We start from the raw sequence: 24,763 nt of genomic DNA on the forward strand, positions 1-24,763 counted from the left end.
GCCCTGGCCGTACATCCTGTCCCCAAGGAGGGGTCCTGACTCTGTGTAAAGCCCCGGCCCTACATCCTGTCCCCAAGGAGGGGTCCTGACTCTGTGTAAAGCCCCGGCCTACATCCTGTCCCCAAGGAGGGGTCCTGACTCTGTGCAAAGCCCCGGCCTACATCCTGTCCCCAAGGACGGATCCTGGCTGTGTGTTCCGTATATGAGTCCCGGCCCTACGTCCTCTTCCCAAGGAGGGGTCCTGACTCTGTGTAAAGCCCCGGCCTACATCCTGTCCCCAAGGAGGGGTCCTGACACTATGTAAAGTCCCGGCCCTACATCCTGTCCCCAAGGAGGGGCCCTGACTCTGTGTAAAGCCCCGGCCTACATCCTGTCCCCAAGGAGGGGTCCTGACTCTGTGTAAAGCCCCAGCCTACATCCTGTCCCCAAGGAGGGGTCCTGACTCTGTGTAAAGCCCCGGCCTACATCCTGTCCCCAAGGAGGGGTCCTGACTCTGTGTAAAGCCCCAGCCTACGTCCTGTCCCCAAGGAGGGGTCCTGACTCTGTGTAAAGCCCCAGCCTACATCCTGTCCCCAAGGAGGGGTCCTGATTCTTTGTAAAGCCCCAGCCTACATCCTGTCCCCAAGGAGGGGTCCTGACTCTGTGTAAAGCCCCGGCCCTACATCCTGTCCCCAAGGAGGGTTCCTGACTCTGTGTAAAGCCCCGGCCTACATCCTGTCCCCAAGGAGGGGTCCTGACTCTGTGTAAAGCCCCGGCCTACATCCTGTCTCCAAGGAGGGGTCCTGACTCTCTGTAAAGCCCCGGCCCTATGTCCTGTTCCCAAGGAGGGGTCCTGACTCTATGTAAAGCCCCGGCCATACATCCTGTCCCCAAGGAGGGGTCCTGACTCTGTGTAAAGCCCCGGCCTACATCCTGACCCTAAGGAGGGGTCCTGACGCTTTGTAAAGCCCCAGCCTACATCCTGTCCCCAAGGAGGGGTGCTGACTCTGTGTAAAGCCCCAGCCTACATCCTGTCCCCAAGGAGGGGTCCTGACTCTGTGTAAAGCCCCAGCCTACATCCTGTCCCCAAGGAGGGGTCCTGACTCTGTGTAAAGCCCCGGCCCTACGTCCTGTCCCCAAGGAGGGGTCTTGGCTCTCTGTAAAGCCCTGGCCGTACATCCTGTCCCCAAGGAGGGGTCCTGACTCTGTGTAAAGCCCCGGCCCTACATCCTGTCCCCAAGGAGGGGTCCTGACTCTGTGTAAAGCCCCGGCCTACATCCTGTCCCCAAGGAGGGGTCCTGACTCTGTGCAAAGCCCCGGCCTACATCCTGTCCCCAAGGACGGATCCTGGCTGTGTGTTCCGTATATGAGTCCCGGCCCTACGTCCTCTTCCCAAGGAGGGGTCCTGACTCTGTGTAAAGCCCCGGCCTACATCCTGTCCCCAAGGAGGGGTCCTGACACTATGTAAAGTCCCGGCCCTACATCCTGTCCCCAAGGAGGGGCCCTGACTCTGTGTAAAGCCCCGGCCTACATCCTGTCCCCAAGGAGGGGTCCTGACTCTGTGTAAAGCCCCAGCCTACATCCTGTCCCCAAGGAGGGGTCCTGACTCTGTGTAAAGCCCCGGCCTACATCCTGTCCCCAAGGAGGGGTCCTGACTCTGTGTAAAGCCCCAGCCTACGTCCTGTCCCCAAGGAGGGGTCCTGACTCTGTGTAAAGCCCCAGCCTACATCCTGTCCCCAAGGAGGGGTCCTGACTCTGTGTAATGCCCCAGCCTACATCCTGTCCCCAAGGAGGGGTCCTGACGCTTTGTAAAGCCCCAGCCTACATCCTGTCCCCAAGGATGGGTGCTGACTCTGTGTAAAGCCCCAGCCTACATCCTGTCCCCAAGGAGGGGTCCTGACTCTGTGTAAAGCCCCAGCCTACATCCTGTCCCCAAGGAGGGGTCCTGACTCTGTGTAAAGCCCCGGCCCTACGTCCTGTCCCCAAGGAGGGGTCTTGGCTCTCTGTAAAGCCCTGGCCGTACATCCTGTCCCCAAGGAGGGGTCCTGACTCTGTGTAAAGCCCCGGCCCTACATCCTGTCCCCAAGGAGGGGTCCTGACTCTGTGTAAAGCCCCGGCCTACATCCTGTCCCCAAGGACGGATCCTGGCTGTGTGTTCCGTATATGAGTCCCGGCCCTACGTCCTGTCCCCAAGGAGGGGTCCTGACTCTGTGTAAAGCCCCGGCCTACATCCTGTCCCCAAGGACGGATCCTGGCTGTGTGTTCCGTATATGAGTCCCGGCCCTACGTCCTCTTCCCAAGGAGGGGTCCTGACTCTGTGTAAAGACCCAGCCTACATCCTGTCCCCAAGTAGGGGCCCTGACTCTGTGTAAAGCCCCGGCCTACATCCTGTCCCCAAGGAGGGGTCCTGACTCTGTGTAAAGCCCCAGCCTACATCCTATCCCCAAGGATGGGTCCTGGCTCTGTGTAAAGCCCCGGCCTACATCCTGTCCCCAAGGAGGGGTCCTGACTCTGTGTAAAGCCCCGGCCTACGTCCTGTCCCCAAGGAGGGGTCCTGACTCTGTGTAAAGCCCCAGCCTACATCCTGTCCCCAAGGAGGGGTCCTGACTCTGTGTAAAGCCCCGGCCTACATCCTGTCCCGAAGGAGGGGTCCTGACTCTCTGTAAAGCCCCGGCCCTATGTCCTGTTCCCAAGGAGGGGTCCTGACTCTATGTAAAGCCCCGGCCCTACATCCTGTCCCCAAGGAGGGGTCCTGACTCTGTGTAAAGCCCCGGCCTACATCCTGACCCTAAGGAGGGGTCCTGACTCTGTGTAAAGCCCCGGCCGTACGTCCTGTCCTCAAGGAGGGGTCTTGGCTCTCTGTAAAGCCCCGGCCCTACGTCCTCTCCCCAAGGAGGGGTCCTGACTCTGTGTAAAGCCCCAGCCTACATCCTGTCCCTAAGGAGGGGTCCTGACTCTGTGTAAAGCCCCGGCCTACATCCTGTCCCCATGGAGGGGTCCTGACTCTGTGTAAAGCCCCAGCCTACATCCTGTCCCCAAGGAGGGTTCCTGACTCTGTGTAAAGCCCCGGCCTACATCCTGTCCCCAAGGAGGGGTCCTGACTCTGTGTAAAGCCCCGGCCTACGTCCTGTCCCCAAGGAGGGGTCCTGACTCTGTGTAAAGCCCCGGCCTACGTCCTGTCCCCAAGGAGGGGTCCTGACTCTGTGTAAAGCCCCAGCCTACATCCTGTCCCCAAGGAGGGGTCCTGACGCTGTGTAAAGCCCCGGCCTACATCCTGTCCCCAAGGAGGGGTCCTGGCTTTGTGTTCCGTGTATGAGTCCCGGCCCTACGTCCTCTCCCCAAGGAGGGGTCCTGACTCTGTGTAAAGCCCCAGCCTACATCCTGTCCCCAAGGAGGGGTCCTGACGCTTTGTAAAGCCCCAGCCTACATCCTGTCCCCAAGGATGGGTGCTGACTCTGTGTAAAGTCCCAGCCTACATCCTGTCCCCAAGGAGGGGTCCTGACTCTGTGTAAAGCCCCAGCCTACATCCTGTCCCCAAGGAGGGGTCCTGACTCTGTGTAAAGCCCCGGCCCTACGTCCTGTCCCCAAGGAGGGGTCTTGGCTCTCTGTAAAGCCCTGGCCATACATCCTGTCCCCAAGGAGGGGTCCTGACTCTGTGTAAAGCCCCAGCCTACATCCTGTCCCCAAGGAGGGGTCCTGACTCTGTGTAAAGCCCCGGCCTACATCCTGTCCCCAAGGACGGATCCTGGCTGTGTGTTCCGTATATGAGTCCCGGCCCTACGTCCTCTTCCCAAGGAGGGGTCCTGACTCTGTGTAAAGACCCGGCCTACATCCTGTCCCCAAGGAGGGGCCCTGACTCTGTGTAAAGCCCCGGCCTACATCCTGTCCCCAAGGAGGGGTCCTGACTCTGTGTAAAGCCCCAGCCTACATCCTGTCCCCAAGGAGGGGTCCTGACTCTGTGTAAAGCCCCGGCCTACATCCTGTCCCCAAGGAGGGGTCCTGACTCTGTGTAAAGCCCCGGCCTACATCCTATCCCCAAGGAGGGGTCCTGACTCTGTGTAAAGCCCCGGCCTACATCCTGTCCCCAAGGAGGGGTCCTGACTCTCTGTAAAGCCCCGGCCCTATGTCCTGTTCCCAAGGAGGGGTCCTGACTCTATGTAAAGCCCCGGCCCTACATCCTGTCCCCAAGGAGGGGTCCTGACTCTGTGTAAAGCCCCGGCCTACATCCTGACCCTAAGGAGGGGTCCTGACTCTGTGTAAAGCCCCGGCCGTACGTCCTGTCCTCAAGGAGGGGTCTTGGCTCTCTGTAAAGCCCCGGCCCTACGTCCTCTCCCCAAGGAGGGGTCCTGACTCTGTGTAAAGCCCCAGCCTACATCCTGTCCCCAAGGAGGGGTCCTGACTCTGTGTAAAGCCCCAGCCTACATCCTGTCCCCAAGGAGGGGTCCTGACTCTGTGTAAAGCCCCGGCCTACATCCTGTCCCCAAGGAGGGGTCCTGACTCTGTGTAAAGCCCCGGCCTACATCCTGTCCCCAAGGAGGGGTCCTGACTCTGTGTAAAGCCCCGGCCCTACATCCTGTCCCCAAGGAGGGGTCCTGACTCTGTGTAAAGCCCCGGCCTACATCCTGTCCCCAAGGAGGGGTCCTGACTCTGTGCAAAGCCCCGGCCTACATCCTGTCCCCAAGGACGGATCCTGGCTGTGTGTTCCGTATATGAGTCCCGGCCCTACGTCCTCTTCCCAAGGAGGGGTCCTGACTCTGTGTAAAGCCCCGGCCTACATCCTGTCCCCAAGGAGGGGTCCTGACACTATGTAAAGTCCCGGCCCTACATCCTGTCCCCAAGGAGGGGCCCTGACTCTGTGTAAAGCCCCGGCCTACATCCTGTCCCCAAGGAGGGGTCCTGACTCTGTGTAAAGCCCCAGCCTACATCCTGTCCCCAAGGAGGGGTCCTGACTCTGTGTAAAGCCCCGGCCTACATCCTGTCCCCAAGGAGGGGTCCTGACTCTGTGTAAAGCCCCAGCCTACGTCCTGTCCCCAAGGAGGGGTCCTGACTCTGTGTAAAGCCCCAGCCTACATCCTGTCCCCAAGGAGGGGTCCTGATTCTTTGTAAAGCCCCAGCCTACATCCTGTCCCCAAGGAGGGGTCCTGACTCTGTGTAAAGCCCCGGCCCTACATCCTGTCCCCAAGGAGGGTTCCTGACTCTGTGTAAAGCCCCGGCCTACATCCTGTCCCCAAGGAGGGGTCCTGACTCTGTGTAAAGCCCCGGCCTACATCCTGTCCCCAAGGAGGGGTCCTGACTCTGTGTAAAGCCCCGGCCTACATCCTGTCCCCAAGGAGGGGTCCTGGCTTTGTGTTCCGTGTATGAGTCCCGGCCCTACGTCCTCTCCCCAAGGAGGGGTCCTGACTCTGTGTAAAGCCCCAGCCTACATCCTGTCCCCAAGGAGGGGTCCTGACGCTTTGTAAAGCCCCAGCCTACATCCTGTCCCCAAGGATGGGTGCTGACTCTGTGTAAAGCCCCAGCCTACATCCTGTCCCCAAGGAGGGGTCCTGACTCTGTGTAAAGCCCCAGCCTACATCCTGTCCCCAAGGAGGGGTCCTGACTCTGTGTAAAGCCCCGGCCCTACGTCCTGTCCCCAAGGAGGGGTCTTGGCACTCTGTAAAGCCCTGGCCGTACATCCTGTCCCCAAGGAGGGGTCCTGACTCTGTGTAAAGCCCCGGCCCTACATCCTGTCCCCAAGGAGGGGTCCTGACTCTGTGTAAAGCCCCGGCCTACATCCTGTCCCCAAGGACGGATCCTGGCTGTGTGTTCCGTATATGAGTCCCGGCCCTACGTCCTCTTCCCAAGGAGGGGTCCTGACTCTGTGTAAAGACCCAGCCTACATCCTGTCCCCAAGGAGGGGCCCTGACTCTGTGTAAAGCCCCGGCCTACATCCTGTCCCCAAGGAGGGGTCCTGACTCTGTGTAAAGCCCCAGCCTACATCCTGTCCCCAAGGAGGGGTCCTGGCTCTGTGTAAAGCCCCGGCCTACATCCTGTCCCCAAGGAGGGGTCCTGACTCTGTGTAAAGCCCCGGCCTACGTCCTGTCCCCAAGGAGGGGTCCTGACTCTGTGTAAAGCCCCGGCCTACATCCTGTCCCCAAGGACGGGTCCTGACTCTGTGTAAAGCCCCGGCCTACATCCTGTCCCGAAGGAGGGGTCCTGACTCTCTGTAAAGCCCCGGCCCTATGTCCTGTTCCCAAGGAGGGGTCCTGACTCTATGTAAAGCCCCGGCCCTACATCCTGTCCCCAAGGAGGGGTCCTGACTCTGTGTAAAGCCCCGGCCTACATCCTGACCCTAAGGAGGGGTCCTGACTCTGTGTAAAGCCCCGGCCGTACGTCCTGTCCTCAAGGAGGGGTCTTGGCTCTCTGTAAAGCCCCGGCCCTACGTCCTCTCCCCAAGGAGGGGTCCTGACTCTGTGTAAAGCCCCAGCCTACATCCTGTCCCCAAGGAGGGGTCCTGACTCTGTGTAAAGCCCCGGCCTACATCCTGTCCCCAAGGAGGGGTCCTGACTCTGTGTAAAGCCCCAGCCTACGTCCTGTCCCCAAGGAGGGGTCCTGACTCTGTGTAAAGCCCCAGCCTACATCCTGTCCCCAAGGAGGGGTCCTGATTCTTTGTAAAGCCCCAGCCTACATCCTGTCCCCAAGGAGGGGTCCTGACTCTGTGTAAAGCCTCGGCCTACATCCTGTCCCCAAGGAGGGGTCCTGACTCTGTGTAAAGCCCCAGCCTACATCCTGTCCCCAAGGAGGGTTCCTGACTCTGTGTAAAGCCCCGGCCTACATCCTGTCCCCAAGGAGGGGTCCTGACTCTGTGTAAAGCCCCGGCCTACGTCCTGTCCCCAAGGAGGGGTCCTGACTCTGTGTAAAGCCCCGGCCTACGTCCTGTCCCCAAGGAGGGGTCTTGGCTCTCTGTAAAGCCCTGGCCGTACATCCTGTCCCCAAGGAGGGGTCCTGACTCTGTGTAAAGCCCCGGCCCTACATCCTGTCCCCAAGGAGGGGTCCTGACTCTGTGTAAAGCCCCGGCCTACATCCTGTCCCCAAGGACGGATCCTGGCTGTGTGTTCCGTATATGAGTCCCGGCCCTACGTCCTGTCCCCAAGGAGGGGTCCTGACTCTGTGTAAAGCCCCGGCCTACATCCTGTCCCCAAGGACGGATCCTGGCTGTGTGTTCCGTATATGAGTCCCGGCCCTACGTCCTCTTCCCAAGGAGGGGTCCTGACTCTGTGTAAAGACCCAGCCTACATCCTGTCCCCAAGGAGGGGCCCTGACTCTGTGTAAAGCCCCGGCCTACATCCTGTCCCCAAGGAGGGGTCCTGACTCTGTGTAAAGCCCCAGCCTACATCCTGTCCCCAAGGAGGGGTCCTGGCTCTGTGTAAAGCCCCGGCCTACATCCTGTCCCCAAGGAGGGGTCCTGACTCTGTGTAAAGCCCCGGCCTACGTCCTGTCCCCAAGGAGGTGTCCTGACTCTGTGTAAAGCCCCAGCCTACATCCTGTCCCCAAGGAGGGGTCCTGACTCTGTGTAAAGCCCCGGCCTACATCCTGTCCCGAAGGAGGGGTCCTGACTCTCTGTAAAGCCCCGGCCCTATGTCCTGTTCCCAAGGAGGGGTCCTGACTCTATGTAAAGCCCCGGCCCTACATCCTGTCCCCAAGGAGGGGTCCTGACTCTGTGTAAAGCCCCGGCCTACATCCTGACCCTAAGGAGGGGTCCTGACTCTGTGTAAAGCCCCGGCCGTACGTCCTGTCCTCAAGGAGGGGTCTTGGCTCTCTGTAAAGCCCCGGCCCTACGTCCTCTCCCCAAGGAGGGGTCCTGACTCTGTGTAAAGCCCCAGCCTACATCCTGTCCCCAAGGAGGGGTCCTGACTCTGTGTAAAGCCCCGGCCTACATCCTGTCCCCAAGGAGGGGTCCTGACTCTGTGTAAAGCCCCAGCCTACGTCCTGTCCCCAAGGAGGGGTCCTGACTCTGTGTAAAGCCCCAGCCTACATCCTGTCCCCAAGGAGGGGTCCTGATTCTTTGTAAAGCCCCAGCCTACATCCTGTCCCCAAGGAGGGGTCCTGACGCTGTGTAAAGCCTCGGCCTACATCCTGTCCCCAAGGAGGGGTCCTGACTCTGTGTAAAGCCCCAGCCTACATCCTGTCCCCAAGGAGGGTTCCTGACTCTGTGTAAAGCCCCGGCCTACATCCTGTCCCCAAGGAGGGGTCCTGACTCTGTGTAAAGCCCCGGCCTACGTCCTGTCCCCAAGGAGGGGTCCTGACTCTGTGTAAAGCCCCGGCCTACGTCCTGTCCCCAAGGAGGGGTCCTGACTCTGTGTAAAGCCCCAGCCTACATCCTGTCCCCAAGGAGGGGTCCTGACGCTGTGTAAAGCCACGGCCTACATCCTGTCCCCAAGGAGGGGTCCTGGCTTTGTGTTCCGTGTATGAGTCCCGGCCCTACGTCCTCTCCCCAAGGAGGGGTCCTGACTCTGTGTAAAGCCCCAGCCTACATCCTGTCCCCAAGGAGGGGTCCTGACGCTTTGTAAAGCCCCAGCCTACATCCTGTCCCCAAGGATGGGTGCTGACTCTGTGTAAAGTCCCAGCCTACATCCTGTCCCCAAGGAGGGGTCCTGACTCTGTGTAAAGCCCCAGCCTACATCCTTTCCCCAAGGAGGGGTCCTGACTCTGTGTAAAGCCCCGGCCCTACGTCCTGTCCCCAAGGAGGGGTCTTGGCTCTCTGTAAAGCCCTGGCCATACATCCTGTCCCCAAGGAGGGGTCCTGACTCTGTGTAAAGCCCCGGCCTACATCCTGTCCCCAAGGAGGGGTCCTGACTCTGTGTAAAGCCCCGGCCTACATCCTGTCCCCAAGGACGGATCCTGGCTGTGTGTTCCGTATATGAGTCCCGGCCCTACGTCCTCTTCCCAAGGAGGGGTCCTGACTCTGTGTAAAGACCCGGCCTACATCCTGTCCCCAAGGAGGGGCCCTGACTCTGTGTAAAGCCCCGGCCTACATCCTGTCCCCAAGGAGGGGTCCTGACTCTGTGTAAAGCCCCAGCCTACATCCTGTCCCCAAGGAGGGGTCCTGACTCTGTGTAAAGCCCCGGCCTACATCCTGTCCCCAAGGAGGGGTCCTGACTCTGTGTAAAGCCCCGGCCTACATCCTATCCCCAAGGAGGGGTCCTGACTCTGTGTAAAGCCCCGGCCTACATCCTGTCCCCAAGGAGGGGTCCTGACTCTCTGTAAAGCCCCGGCCCTATGTCCTGTTCCCAAGGAGGGGTCCTGACTCTATGTAAAGCCCCGGCCCTACATCCTGTCCCCAAGGAGGGGTCCTGACTCTGTGTAAAGCCCCGGCCTACATCCTGACCCTAAGGAGGGGTCCTGACTCTGTGTAAAGCCCCGGCCGTACGTCCTGTCCTCAAGGAGGGGTCTTGGCTCTCTGTAAAGCCCCGGCCCTACGTCCTCTCCCCAAGGAGGGGTCCTGACTCTGTGTAAAGCCCCAGCCTACATCCTGTCCCCAAGGAGGGGTCCTGACTCTGTGTAAAGCCCCAGCCTACATCCTGTCCCCAAGGAGGGGTCCTGACTCTGTGTAAAGCCCCGGCCTACATCCTGTCCCCAAGGAGGGGTCCTGACTCTGTGTAAAGCCCCGGCCTACATCCTGTCCCCAAGGAGGGGTCCTGACTCTGTGTAAAGCCCCGGCCCTACGTCCTCTCCCCAAGGAGGGGTCCTGACTCTGTGTAAAGCCCCGGCCTACATCCTGTCCCCAAGGAGGGGTCCTGACTCTGTGTAAAGCCCCGGCCTACGTCCTGTCCCCAAGGAGGGGTCCTGACTCTGTGTAAAGCCCCAGCCTACATCCTGTCCCCAAGGAGGGGTCCTGACTCTGTGTAAAGCCCCGGCCTACATCCTATCCCCAAGGAGGGGTCCTGACTCTGTGTAAAGCCCCGGCCTACATCCTGTCCCCAAGGAGGTGTCCTGACTCTGTGTAAAGCCCCCGCCCTACGTCCTGTCCCCAAGGAGGGGTCCTGACTCTGTGTAAAGCCCCGGCCTACATCCTGTCCCCAAGGAGGGGTCCTGACTCTGTGTAAAGCCTCGGCTTACATCCTGTCCCCAAGGAGGGGTCCTGACTCTGTGTAAAGCCCCGGCCTACGTCCTGTCCCCAAGGAGGGGTCCTGACTCTGTGTAAAGCCCCGGCCTACGTCCTGTCCCCAAGGAGGGGTCCTGACTCTGTGTAAAGCCCCGGCCTACGTCCTGTCCCCAAGGAGGGGTCCTGACTCTGTGTAAAGCCCCAGCCTACATCCTGTCCCCAAGGAGGGGTCCTGACTCTTTGTAAAGCCCCGGCCGTACGTCCTGTCCTCAAGGAGGGGTCTTGGCTCTCTGTAAAGCCCCGGCCCTACATCCTGTCCCCAAGGAGGGGTCCTGACTCTGTGTAAAGCCCCAGCCTACGTCCTGTCCCCAAGGAGGGGTCCTGACTCTGTGTAAAGCCCCAGCCTACATCCTGTCCCCAAGGAGGGGTCCTGACTCTGTGTAAAGCCCCAGCCTACATCCTGTCCCCAAGGAGGGGTCCTGACGCTTTGTAAAGCCCCGGCCTACATCCTGTCCCCAAGGAGGGGTCCTGACTCTGTGTAAAGCCCCGGCCTACATCCTGTCCCCAAGGAGGGGTCCTGACTCTGTGTAAAGCCCCGGCCTACATCCTATCCCCAAGGAGGGGTCCTGACTTTGTGTAAAGCCCCGGCCTACATCCTGTCCCCAAGGAGGGGTCCTGACTCTCTGTAAAGCCCCGGCCCTATGTCCTGTTCCCAAGGAGGGGTCCTGACTCTATGTAAAGCCCCGGCCCTACATCCTGTCCCCAAGGAGGGGTCCTGACTCTGTGTAAAGCCCCAGCCTACGTCCTGTCCCCAAGGAGGGGTCCTGACTCTGTGTAAAGCCCCAGCCTACATCCTGTCCCCAAGGAGGGGTCCTGATTCTTTGTAAAGCCCCAGCCTACATCCTGTCCCCAAGGAGGGGTCCTGACTCTGTGTAAAGCCCCGGCCCTACATCCTGTCCCCAAGGAGGGTTCCTGACTCTGTGTAAAGCCCCGGCCTACATCCTGTCCCCAAGGAGGGGTCCTGACTCTGTGTAAAGCCCCGGCCTACATCCTGTCCCCAAGGAGGGGTCCTGACTCTGTGTAAAGCCCCGGCCTACATCCTGTCCCCAAGGAGGGGTCCTGGCTTTGTGTTCCGTGTATGAGTCCCGGCCCTACGTCCTCTCCCCAAGGAGGGGTCCTGACTCTGTGTAAAGCCCCAGCCTACATCCTGTCCCCAAGGAGGGGTCCTGACGCTTTGTAAAGCCCCAGCCTACATCCTGTCCCCAAGGATGGGTGCTGACTCTGTGTAAAGCCCCAGCCTACATCCTGTCCCCAAGGAGGGGTCCTGACTCTGTGTAAAGCCCCAGCCTACATCCTGTCCCCAAGGAGGGGTCCTGACTCTGTGTAAAGCCCCGGCCCTACGTCCTGTCCCCAAGGAGGGGTCTTGGCTCTCTGTAAAGCCCTGGCCGTACATCCTGTCCCCAAGGAGGGGTCCTGACTCTGTGTAAAGCCCCGGCCCTACATCCTGTCCCCAAGGAGGGGTCCTGACTCTGTGTAAAGCCCCGGCCTACATCCTGTCCCCAAGGACGGATCCTGGCTGTGTGTTCCGTATATGAGTCCCGGCCCTACGTCCTCTTCCCAAGGAGGGGTCCTGACTCTGTGTAAAGACCCAGCCTACATCCTGTCCCCAAGGAGGGGCCCTGACTCTGTGTAAAGCCCCGGCCTACATCCTGTCCCCAAGGAGGGGTCCTGACTCTGTGTAAAGCCCCAGCCTACATCCTGTCCCCAAGGAGGGGTCCTGGCTCTGTGTAAAGCCCCGGCCTACATCCTGTCCCCAAGGAGGGGTCCTGACTCTGTGTAAAGCCCCGGCCTACGTCCTGTCCCCAAGGAGGGGTCCTGACTCTGTGTAAAGCCCCAGCCTACATCCTGTCCCCAAGGACGGGTCCTGACTCTGTGTAAAGCCCCGGCCTACATCCTGTCCCGAAGGAGGGGTCCTGACTCTCTGTAAAGCCCCGGCCCTATGTCCTGTTCCCAAGGAGGGGTCCTGACTCTATGTAAAGCCCCGGCCCTACATCCTGTCCCCAAGGAGGGGTCCTGACTCTGTGTAAAGCCCCGGCCTACATCCTGACCCTAAGGAGGGGTCCTGACTCTGTGTAAAGCCCCGGCCGTACGTCCTGTCCTCAAGGAGGGGTCTTGGCTCTCTGTAAAGCCCCGGCCCTACGTCCTCTCCCCAAGGAGGGGTCCTGACTCTGTGTAAAGCCCCAGCCTACATCCTGTCCCCAAGGAGGGGTCCTGACTCTGTGTAAAGCCCCGGCCTACATCCTGTCCCCAAGGAGGGGTCCTGACTCTGTGTAAAGCCCCAGCCTACGTCCTGTCCCCAAGGAGGGGTCCTGACTCTGTGTAAAGCCCCAGCCTACATCCTGTCCCCAAGGAGGGGTCCTGATTCTTTGTAAAGCCCCAGCCTACATCCTGTCCCCAAGGAGGGGTCCTGACTCTGTGTAAAGCCTCGGCCTACATCCTGTCCCCAAGGAGGGGTCCTGACTCTGTGTAAAGCCCCAGCCTACATCCTGTCCCCAAGGAGGGTTCCTGACTCTGTGTAAAGCCCCGGCCTACATCCTGTCCCCAAGGAGGGGTCCTGACTCTGTGTAAAGCCCCGGCCTACGTCCTGTCCCCAAGGAGGGGTCCTGACTCTGTGTAAAGCCCCGGCCTACGTCCTGTCCCCAAGGAGGGGTCTTGGCTCTCTGTAAAGCCCTGGCCGTACATCCTGTCCCCAAGGAGGGGTCCTGACTCTGTGTAAAGCCCCGGCCCTACATCCTGTCCCCAAGGAGGGGTCCTGACTCTGTGTAAAGCCCCGGCCTACATCCTGTCCCCAAGGACGGATCCTGGCTGTGTGTTCCGTATATGAGTCCCGGCCCTACGTCCTGTCCCCAAGGAGGGGTCCTGACTCTGTGTAAAGCCCCGGCCTACATCCTGTCCCCAAGGACGGATCCTGGCTGTGTGTTCCGTATATGAGTCCCGGCCCTACGTCCTCTTCCCAAGGAGGGGTCCTGACTCTGTGTAAAGACCCAGCCTACATCCTGTCCCCAAGGAGGGGCCCTGACTCTGTGTAAAGCCCCGGCCTACATCCTGTCCCCAAGGAGGGGTCCTGACTCTGTGTAAAGCCCCAGCCTACATCCTGTCCCCAAGGAGGGGTCCTGGCTCTGTGTAAAGCCCCGGCCTACATCCTGTCCCCAAGGAGGGGTCCTGACTCTGTGTAAAGCCCCGGCCTACGTCCTGTCCCCAAGGAGGGGTCCTGACTCTGTGTAAAGCCCCAGCCTACATCCTGTCCCCAAGGAGGGGTCCTGACTCTGTGTAAAGCCCCGGCCTACATCCTGTCCCGAAGGAGGGGTCCTGACTCTCTGTAAAGCCCCGGCCCTATGTCCTGTTCCCAAGGAGGGGTCCTGACTCTATGTAAAGCCCCGGCCCTACATCCTGTCCCCAAGGAGGGGTCCTGACTCTGTGTAAAGCCCCGGCCGTACGTCCTGTCCTCAAGGAGGGGTCTTGGCTCTCTGTAAAGCCCCGGCCCTACGTCCTCTCCCCAAGGAGGGGTCCTGACTCTGTGTAAAGCCCCAGCCTACATCCTGTCCCCAAGGAGGGGTCCTGACTCTGTGTAAAGCCCCGGCCTACATCCTGTCCCCAAGGAGGGGTCCTGACTCTGTGTAAAGCCCCAGCCTACGTCCTGTCCCCAAGGAGGGGTCCTGACTCTGTGTAAAGCCCCAGCCTACATCCTGTCCCCAAGGAGGGGTCCTGATTCTTTGTAAAGCCCCAGCCTACATCCTGTCCCCAAGGAGGGGTCCTGACTCTGTGTAAAGCCTCGGCCTACATCCTGTCCCCAAGGAGGGGTCCTGACTCTGTGTAAAGCCCCAGCCTACATCCTGTCCCCAAGGAGGGTTCCTGACTCTGTGTAAAGCCCCGGCCTACATCCTGTCCCCAAGGAGGGGTCCTGACTCTGTGTAAAGCCCCGGCCTACGTCCTGTCCCCAAGGAGGGGTCCTGACTCTGTGTAAAGCCCCGGCCTACGTCCTGTCCCCAAGGAGGGGTCCTGACTCTGTGTAAAGCCCCAGCCTACATCCTGTCCCCAAGGAGGGGTCCTGACGCTGTGTAAAGCCACGGCCTACATCCTGTCCCCAAGGAGGGGTCCTGGCTTTGTGTTCCGTGTATGAGTCCCGGCCCTACGTCCTCTCCCCAAGGAGGGGTCCTGACTCTGTGTAAAGCCCCAGCCTACATCCTGTCCCCAAGGAGGGGTCCTGACGCTTTGTAAAGCCCCAGCCTACATCCTGTCCCCAAGGATGGGTGCTGACTCTGTGTAAAGTCCCAGCCTACATCCTGTCCCCAAGGAGGGGTCCTGACTCTGTGTAAAGCCCCAGCCTACATCCTGTCCCCAAGGAGGGGTCCTGACTCTGTGTAAAGCCCCGGCCCTACGTCCTGTCCCCAAGGAGGGGTCTTGGCTCTCTGTAAAGCCCTGGCCATACATCCTGTCCCCAAGGAGGGGTCCTGACTCTGTGTAAAGCCCCGGCCTACATCCTGTCCCCAAGGAGGGGTCCTGACTCTGTGTAAAGCCCCGGCCTACATCCTGTCCCCAAGGACGGATCCTGGCTGTGTGTTCCGTATATGAGTCCCGGCCCTACGTCCTCTTCCCAAGGAGGGGTCCTGACTCTGTGTAAAGACCCGGCCTACATCCTGTCCCCAAGGAGGGGCCCTGACTCTGTGTAAAGCCCCGGCCTACATCCTGTCCCCAAGGAGGGGTCCTGACTCTGTGTAAAGCCCCAGCCTACATCCTGTCCCCAAGGAGGGGTCCTGACTCTGTGTGAAGCCCCGGCCTACATCCTGTCCCCAAGGAGGGGTCCTGACTCTGTGTAAAGCCCCGGCCTACATCCTATCCCCAAGGAGGGGTCCTGACTCTGTGTAAAGCCCCGGCCTACATCCTGTCCCCAAGGAGGGGTCCTGACTCTCTGTAAAGCCCCGGCCCTATGTCCTGTTCCCAAGGAGGGGTCCTGACTCTATGTAAAGCCCCGGCCCTACATCCTGTCCCCAAGGAGGGGTCCTGACTCTGTGTAAAGCCCCGGCCTACATCCTGACCCTAAGGAGGGGTCCTGACTCTGTGTAAAGCCCCGGCCGTACGTCCTGTCCTCAAGGAGGGGTCTTGGCTCTCTGTAAAGCCCCGGCCCTACGTCCTCTCCCCAAGGAGGGGTCCTGACTCTGTGTAAAGCCCCAGCCTACATCCTGTCCCCAAGGAGGGGTCCTGACTCTGTGTAAAGCCCCAGCCTACATCCTGTCCCCAAGGAGGGGTCCTGACTCTGTGTAAAGCCCCGGCCTACATCCTGTCCCCAAGGAGGGGTCCTGACTCTGTGTAAAGCCCCGGCCTACATCCTGTCCCCAAGGAGGGGTCCTGACTCTGTGTAAAGCCCCGGCCCTACGTCCTCTCCCCAAGGAGGGGTCCTGACTCTGTGTAAAGCCCCGGCCTACATCCTGTCCCCAAGGAGGGGTCCTGACTCTGTGTAAAGCCCCGGCCTACGTCCTGTCCCCAAGGAGGGGTCCTGACTCTGTGTAAAGCCCCAGCCTACATCCTGTCCCCAAGGAGGGGTCCTGACTCTGTGTAAAGCCCCGGCCTACATCCTATCCCCAAGGAGGGGTCCTGACTCTGTGTAAAGCCCCGGCCTACATCCTGTCCCCAAGGAGGTGTCCTGACTCTGTGTAAAGCCCCCGCCCTACGTCCTGTCCCCAAGGAGGGGTCCTGACTCTGTGTAAAGCCCCGGCCTACATCCTGTCCCCAAGGAGGGGTCCTGACTCTGTGTAAAGCCTCGGCTTACATCCTGTCCCCAAGGAGGGGTCCTGACTCTGTGTAAAGCCCCGGCCTACGTCCTGTCCCCAAGGAGGGGTCCTGACTCTGTGTAAAGCCCCGGCCTACGTCCTGTCCCCAAGGAGGGGTCCTGACTCTGTGTAAAGCCCCGGCCTACGTCCTGTCCCCAAGGAGGGGTCCTGACTCTGTGTAAAGCCCCAGCCTACATCCTGTCCCCAAGGAGGGGTCCTGACTCTTTGTAAAGCCCCGGCCGTACGTCCTGTCCTCAAGGAGGGGTCTTGGCTCTCTGTAAAGCCCCGGCCCTACATCCTGTCCCCAAGGAGGGGTCCTGACTCTGTGTAAAGCCCCAGCCTACGTCCTGTCCCCAAGGAGGGGTCCTGACTCTGTGTAAAGCCCCAGCCTACATCCTGTCCCCAAGGAGGGGTCCTGACTCTGTGTAAAGCCCCAGCCTACATCCTGTCCCCAAGGAGGGGTCCTGACGCTTTGTAAAGCCCCGGCCTACATCCTGTCCCCAAGGAGGGGTCCTGACTCTGTGTAAAGCCCCGGCCTACATCCTGTCCCCAAGGAGGGGTCCTGACTCTGTGTAAAGCCCCGGCCTACATCCTATCCCCAAGGAGGGGTCCTGACTTTGTGTAAAGCCCCGGCCTACATCCTGTCCCCAAGGAGGGGTCCTGACTCTCTGTAAAGCCCCGGCCCTATGTCCTGTTCCCAAGGAGGGGTCCTGACTCTATGTAAAGCCCCGGCCCTACATCCTGTCCCCAAGGAGGGGTCCTGACTCTGTGTAAAGCCCCGGCCTACATCCTGACCCTAAGGAGGGGTCCTGACTCTGTGTAAAGCCCCGGCCGTACGTCCTGTCCTCAAGGAGGGGTCTTGGCTCTCTGTAAAGCCCCGGCCCTACGTCCTCTCCCCAAGGAGGGGTCCTGACTCTGTGTAAAGCCCCAGCCTACATCCTGTCCCCAAGGAGGGGTCCTGACTCTGTGTAAAGCCCCAGCCTACATCCTGTCCCCAAGGAGGGGTCCTGACTCTGTGTAAAGCCCCGGCCTACATCCTGTCCCCAAGGAGGGGTCCTGACTCTGTGTAAAGCCCCGGCCTACATCCTGTCCCCAAGGAGGGGTCCTGACTCTGTGTAAAGCCCCGGCCCTACGTCCTCTCCCCAAGGAGGGGTCCTGACTCTGTGTAAAGCCCCGGCCTACATCCTGTCCCCAAGGAGGGGTCCTGACTCTGTGTAAAGCCCCGGCCTACGTCCTGTCCCCAAGGAGGGGTCCTGACTCTGTGTAAAGCCCCGGCCTACGTCCTGTCCCCAAGGAGGGGTCCTGACTCTGTGTAAAGCCCCAGCCTACATCCTGTCCCCAAGGAGGGGTCCTGACTCTGTGTAAAGCCCCGGCCTACATCCTATCCCCAAGGAGGGGTCCTGACTCTGTGTAAAGCCCCGGCCTACATCCTGTCCCCAAGGAGGTGTCCTGACTCTGTGTAAAGCCCCCGCCCTACGTCCTGTCCCCAAGGAGGGGTCCTGACTCTGTGTAAAGCCCCGGCCTACATCCTGTCCCCAAGGAGGGGTCCTGACTCTGTGTAAAGCCTCGGCTTACATCCTGTCCCCAAGGAGGGGTCCTGACTCTGTGTAAAGCCCCGGCCTACGTCCTGTCCCCAAGGAGGGGTCCTGACTCTGTGTAAAGCCCCGGCCTACGTCCTGTCCCCAAGGAGGGGTCCTGACTCTGTGTAAAGCCCCGGCCTACGTCCTGTCCCCAAGGAGGGGTCCTGACTCTGTGTAAAGCCCCAGCCTACATCCTGTCCCCAAGGAGGGGTCCTGACTCTTTGTAAAGCCCCGGCCGTACGTCCTGTCCTCAAGGAGGGGTCTTGGCTCTCTGTAAAGCCCCGGCCCTACATCCTGTCCCCAAGGAGGGGTCCTGACTCTGTGTAAAGCCCCAGCCTACGTCCTGTCCCCAAGGAGGGGTCCTGACTCTGTGTAAAGCCCCAGCCTACATCCTGTCCCCAAGGAGGGGTCCTGACTCTGTGTAAAGCCCCAGCCTACATCCTGTCCCCAAGGAGGGGTCCTGACGCTTTGTAAAGCCCCGGCCTACATCCTGTCCCCAAGGAGGGGTGCTGACTCTGTGTAAAGCCCCAGCCTACATCCTGTCCCCAAGGAGGGGTCCTGACTCTGTGTAAAGCCCCAGCCTACATCCTGTCCCCAAGGAGGGGTCCTGACTCTGTGTAAAGCCCCGGCCTACATCCTGTCCCCAAGGAGGGGTCCTGACTCTGTGTAAAGCCCCAGCCTACGTCCTGTCCCCAAGGAGGGGTCCTGACTCTGTGTAAAGCGCTAGCCTACATCCTGTCCCCAAGGAGGGGTCCTGATTCTTTGTAAAGCCCCAGCCTACATCCTGTCCCCAAGGAGGGGTCCTGACTCTGTGTAAAGCCCCGGCCCTACATCCTGTCCCCAAGGAGGGTTCCTGACTCTGTGTAAAGCCCCGGCCTACATCCTGTCCCCAAGGAGGGGTCCTGACTCTGTGTAAAGCCCCGGCCTACATCCTGTCCCCAAGGAGGGGTCCTGACTCTGTGTAAAGCCCCGGCCTACATCCTGTCCCCAAGGAGGGGTCCTGGCTTTGTGTTCCGTGTATGAGTCCCGGCCCTACGTCCTCTCCCCAAGGAGGGGTCCTGACTCTGTGTAAAGCCCCAGCCTACATCCTGTCCCCAAGGAGGGGTCCTGACGCTTTGTAAAGCCCCAGCCTACATCCTGTCCCCAAGGATGGGTGCTGACTCTGTGTAAAGCCCCAGCCTACATCCTGTCCCCAAGGAGGGGTCCTGACTCTGTGTAAAGCCCCAGCCTACATCCTGTCCCCAAGGAGGGGTCCTGACTCTGTGTAAAGCCCCGGCCCTACGTCCTGTCCCCAAGGAGGGGTCTTGGCTCTCTGTAAAGCCCTGGCCGTACATCCTGTCCCCAAGGAGGGGTCCTGACTCTGTGTAAAGCCCCGGCCCTACATCCTGTCCCCAAGGAGGGGTCCTGACTCTGTGTAAAGCCCCGGCCTACATCCTGTCCCCAAGGACGGATCCTGGCTGTGTGTTCCGTATATGAGTCCCGGCCCTACGTCCTGTCCCCAAGGAGGGGTCCTGACTCTGTGTAAAGCCCCGGCCTACATCCTGTACCCAAGGACGGATCCTGGCTGTGTGTTCCGTATATGAGTCCCGGCCCTACGTCCTCTTCCCAAGGAGGGGTCCTGACTCTGTGTAAAGACCCAGCCTACATCCTGTCCCCAAGGAGGGGCCCTGACTCTGTGTAAAGCCCCGGCCTACATCCTGTCCCCAAGGAGGGGTCCTGACTCTGTGTAAAGCCCCAGCCTACATCCTATCCCCAAGGAGGGGTCCTGGCTCTGTGTAAAGCCCCGGCCTACATCCTGTCCCCAAGGAGGGGTCCTGACTCTGTGTAAAGCCCCGGCCTACGTCCTGTCCCCAAGGAGGGGTCCTGACTCTGTGTAAAGCCCCAGCCTACATCCTGTCCCCAAGGAGGGGTCCTGACTCTGTGTAAAGCCCCGGCCTACATCCTGTCCCGAAGGAGGGGTCCTGACTCTCTGTAAAGCCCCGGCCCTATGTCCTGTTCCCAAGGAGGGGTCCTGACTCTATGTAAAGCCCCGGCCCTACATCCTGTCCCCAAGGAGGGGTCCTGACTCTGTGTAAAGCCCCGGCCTACATCCTGACCCTAAGGAGGGGTCCTGACTCTGTGTAAAGCCCCGGCCGTACGTCCTGTCCTCAAGGAGGGGTCTTGGCTCTCTGTAAAGCCCCGGCCCTACGTCCTCTCCCCAAGGAGGGGTCCTGACTCTGTGTAAAGCCCCAGCCTACATCCTGTCCCCAAGGAGGGGTCCTGACTCTGTGTAAAGCCCCGGCCTACATCCTGTCCCCAAGGAGGGGTCCTGACTCTGTGTAAAGCCCCAGCCTACGTCCTGTCCCCAAGGAGGGGTCCTGACTCTGTGTAAAGCCCCAGCCTACATCCTGTCCCCAAGGAGGGGTCCTGATTCTTTGTAAAGCCCCAGCCTACATCCTGTCCCCAAGGAGGGGTCCTGACTCTGTGTAAAGCCTCGGCCTACATCCTGTCCCCAAGGAGGGGTCCTGACTCTGTGTAAAGCCCCAGCCTACATCCTGTCCCCAAGGAGGGTTCCTGACTCTGTGTAAAGCCCCGGCCTACATCCTGTCCCCAAGGAGGGGTCCTGACTCTGTGTAAAGCCCCGGCCTACGTCCTGTCCCCAAGGAGGGGTCCTGACTCTGTGTAAAGCCCCGGCCTACGTCCTGTCCCCAAGGAGGGGTCCTGACTCTGTGTAAAGCCCCAGCCTACATCCTGTCCCCAAGGAGGGGTCCTGACGCTGTGTAAAGCCCCGGCCTACATCCTGTCCCCAAGGAGGGGTCCTGGCTTTGTGTTCCGTGTATGAGTCCCGGCCCTACGTCCTCTCCCCAAGGAGGGGTCCTGACTCTGTGTAAAGCCCCAGCCTACATCCTGTCCCCAAGGAGGGGTCCTGACGCTTTGTAAAGCCCCAGCCTACATCCTGTCCCCAAGGATGGGTGCTGACTCTGTGTAAAGTCCCAGCCTACATCCTGTCCCCAAGGAGGGGTCCTGACTCTGTGTAAAGCCCCAGCCTACATCCTGTCCCCAAGGAGGGGTCCTGACTCTGTGTAAAGCCCCGGCCCTACGTCCTGTCCCCAAGGAGGGGTCTTGGCTCTCTGTAAAGCCCTGGCCATACATCCTGTCCCCAAGGAGGGGTCCTGACTCTGTGTAAAGCCCCGGCCTACATCCTGTCCCCAAGGAGGGGTCCTGACTCTGTGTAAAGCCCCGGCCTACATCCTGTCCCCAAGGACGGATCCTGGCTGTGTGTTCCGTATATGAGTCCTGGCCCTACGTCCTCTTCCCAAGGAGGGGTCCTGACTCTGTGTAAAGACCCGGCCTACATCCTGTCCCCAAGGAGGGGCCCTGACTCTGTGTAAAGCCCCGGCCTACATCCTGTCCCCAAGGAGGGGTCCTGACTCTGTGTAAAGCCCCAGCCTACATCCTGTCCCATAGGAGGGGTCCTGACTCTGTGTAAAGCCCCGGCCTACATCCTGTCCCCAAGGAGGGGTCCTGACTCTGTGTAAAGCCCCGGCCTACATCCTATCCCCAAGGAGGGGTCCTGACTCTGTGTAAAGCCCCGGCCTACATCCTGTCCCCAAGGAGGGGTCCTGACTCTCTGTAAAGCCCCGGCCCTATGTCCTGTTCCCAAGGAGGGGTCCTGACTCTATGTAAAGCCCCGGCCCTACATCCTGTCCCCAAGGAGGGGTCCTGACTCTGTGTAAAGCCCCGGCCTACATCCTGACCCTAAGGAGGGGTCCTGACTCTGTGTAAAGCCCCGGCCGTACGTCCTGTCCTCAAGGAGGGGTCTTGGCTCTCTGTAAAGCCCCGGCCCTACGTCCTCTCCCCAAGGAGGGGTCCTGACTCTGTGTAAAGCCCCAGCCTACATCCTGTCCCCAAGGAGGGGTCCTGACTCTGTGTAAAGCCCCAGCCTACATCCTGTCCCCAAGGAGGGGTCCTGACTCTGTGTAAAGCCCCGGCCTACATCCTGTCCCCAAGGAGGGGTCCTGACTCTGTGTAAAGCCCCGGCCTACATCCTGTCCCCAAGGAGGGGTCCTGACTCTGTGTAAAGCCCCGGCCCTACATCCTGTCCCCAAGGAGGGGTCCTGACTCTGTGTAAAGCCCCGGCCTACATCCTGTCCCCAAGGAGGGGTCCTGACTCTGTGCAAAGCCCCGGCCTACATCCTGTCCCCAAGGACGGATCCTGGCTGTGTGTTCCGTATATGAGTCCCGGCCCTACGTCCTCTTCCCAAGGAGGGGTCCTGACTCTGTGTAAAGCCCCGGCCTACATCCTGTCCCCAAGGAGGGGTCCTGACACTATGTAAAGTCCCGGCCCTACATCCTGTCCCCAAGGAGGGGCCCTGACTCTGTGTAAAGCCCCGTCCTACATCCTGTCCCCAAGGAGGGGTCCTGACTCTGTGTAAAGCCCCAGCCTACATCCTGTCCCCAAGGAGGGGTCCTGACTCTGTGTAAAGCCCCGGCCTACATCCTGTCCCCAAGGAGGGGTCCTGACTCTGTGTAAAGCCCCAGCCTACGTCCTGTCCCCAAGGAGGGGTCCTGACTCTGTGTAAAGCCCCAGCCTACATCCTGTCCCCAAGGAGGGGTCCTGATTCTTTGTAAAGCCCCAGCCTACATCCTGTCCCCAAGGAGGGGTCCTGACTCTGTGTAAAGCCCCGGCCCTACATCCTGTCCCCAAGGAGGGTTCCTGACTCTGTGTAAAGCCCCGGCCTACATCCTGTCCCCAAGGAGGGGTCCTGACTCTGTGTAAAGCCCCGGCCTACATCCTGTCCCCAAGGAGGGGTCCTGACTCTGTGTAAAGCCCCGGCCTACATCCTTTCCCCAAGGAGGGGTCCTGGCTTTGTGTTCCGTGTATGAGTCCCGGCCCTACGTCCTCTCCCCAAGGAGGGGTCCTGACTCTGTGTAAAGCCCCAGCCTACATCCTGTCCCCAAGGAGGGGTCCTGACGCTTTGTAAAGCCCCAGCCTACATCCTGTCCCCAAGGATGGGTGCTGACTCTGTGTAAAGCCCCAGCCTACATCCTGTCCCCAAGGAGGGGTCCTGACTCTGTGTAAAGCCCCAGCCTACATCCTGTCCCCAAGGAGGGGTCCTGACTCTGTGTAAAGCCCCGGCCCTACGTCCTGTCCCCAAGGAGGGGTCTTGGCTCTCTGTAAAGCCCTGGCCGTACATCCTGTCCCCAAGGAGGGGTCCTGACTCTGTGTAAAGCCCCGGCCCTACATCCTGTCCCCAAGGAGGGGTCCTGACTCTGTGTAAAGCCCCGGCCTACATCCTGTCCCCAAGGACGGATCCTGGCTGTGTGTTCCGTATATGAGTCCCGGCCCTACGTCCTGTCCCCAAGGAGGGGTCCTGACTCTGTGTAAAGCCCCGGCCTACATCCTGTCCCCAAGGACGGATCCTGGCTGTGTGTTCCGTATATGAGTCCCGGCCCTACGTCCTCTTCCCAAGGAGGGGTCCTGACTCTGTGTAAAGACCCAGCCTACATCCTGTCCCCAAGGAGGGGCCCTGACTCTGTGTAAAGCCCCGGCCTACATCCTGTCCCCAAGGAGGGGTCCTGACTCTGTGTAAAGCCCCAGCCTACATCCTGTCCCCAAGGAGGGGTCCTGGCTCTGTGTAAAGCCCCGGCCTACATCCTGTCCCCAAGGAGGGGTCCTGACTCTGTGTAAAGCCCCGGCCTACGTCCTGTCCCCAAGGAGGGGTCCTGACTCTGTGTAAAGCCCCAGCCTACATCCTGTCCCCAAGGAGGGGTCCTGACTCTGTGTAAAGCCCCGGCCTACATCCTGTCCCGAAGGAGGGGTCCTGACTCTCTGTAAAGCCCCGGCCCTATGTCCTGTTCCCAAGGAGGGGTCCTGACTCTATGTAAAGCCCCGGCCCTACATCCTGTCCCCAAGGAGGGGTCCTGACTCTGTGTAAAGCCCCGGCCTACATCCTGACCCTAAGGAGGGGTCCTGACTCTGTGTAAAGCCCCGGCCGTACGTCCTGTCCTCAAGGAGGGGTCTTGGCTCTCTGTAAAGCCCCGGCCCTACGTCATCTCCCCAAGGAGGGGTCCTGACTCTGTGTAAAGCCCCAGCCTACATCCTGTCCCCAAGGAGGGGTCCTGACTCTGTGTAAAGCCCCGGCCTACATCCTGTCCCCAAGGAGGGGTCCTGACTCTGTGTAAAGCCCCAGCCTACGTCCTGTCCCCAAGGAGGGGTCCTGACTCTGTGTAAAGCCCCAGCCTACATCCTGTCCCCAAGGAGGGGTCCTGATTCTTTGTAAAGCCCCAGCCTACATCCTGTCCCCAAGGAGGGGTCCTGACTCTGTGTAAAGCCTCGGCCTACATCCTGTCCCCAAGGAGGGGTCCTGACTCTGTGTAAAGCCCCAGCCTACATCCTGTCCCCAAGGAGGGTTCCTGACTCTGTGTAAAGCCCCGGCCTACATCCTGTCCCCAAGGAGGGGTCCTGACTCTGTGTAAAGCCCCGGCCTACGTCCTGTCCCCAAGGAGGGGTCCTGACTCTGTGTAAAGCCCCGGCCTACGTCCTGTCCCCAAGGAGGGGTCTTGGCTCTCTGTAAAGCCCTGGCCGTACATCCTGTCCCCAAGGAGGGGTCCTGACTCTGTGTAAAGCCCCGGCCCTACATCCTGTCCCCAAGGAGGGGTCCTGACTCTGTGTAAAGCCCCGGCCTACATCCTGTCCCCAAGGACGGATCCTGGCTGTGTGTTCCGTATATGAGTCCCGGCCCTACGTCCTGTCCCCAAGGAGGGGTCCTGACTCTGTGTAAAGCCCCGGCCTACATCCTGTCCCCAAGGACGGATCCTGGCTGTGTGTTCCGTATATGAGTCCCGGCCCTACGTCCTCTTCCCAAGGAGGGGTCCTGACTCTGTGTAAAGACCCAGCCTACATCCTGTCCCCAAGGAGGGGCCCTGACTCTGTGTAAAGCCCCGGCCTACATCCTGTCCCCAAGGAGGGGTCCTGACTGTGTAAAGCCCCAGCCTACATCCTGTCCCCAAGGAGGGGTCCTGGCTCTGTGTAAAGCCCCGGCCTACATCCTGTCCCCAAGGAGGGGTCCTGACTCTGTGTAAAGCCCCGGCCTACGTCCTGTCCCCAAGGAGGGGTCTGACTCTGTGTAAAGCCCCAGCCTACATCCTGTCCCCAAGGAGGGGTCCTGACTCTGTGTAAAGCCCCGGCCTACATCCTGTCCCGAAGGAGGGGTCCTGACTCTCTGTAAAGCCCCGGCCCTATGTCCTGTTCCCAAGGAGGGGTCCTGACTCTATGTAAAGCCCCGGCCCTACATCCTGTCCCCAAGGAGGGG

Source organism: Hypanus sabinus, chromosome 17 (genome assembly GCF_030144855.1).
Source record: "Hypanus sabinus isolate sHypSab1 chromosome 17, sHypSab1.hap1, whole genome shotgun sequence".
Taxonomy (NCBI): domain Eukaryota; kingdom Metazoa; phylum Chordata; class Chondrichthyes; order Myliobatiformes; family Dasyatidae; genus Hypanus; species Hypanus sabinus.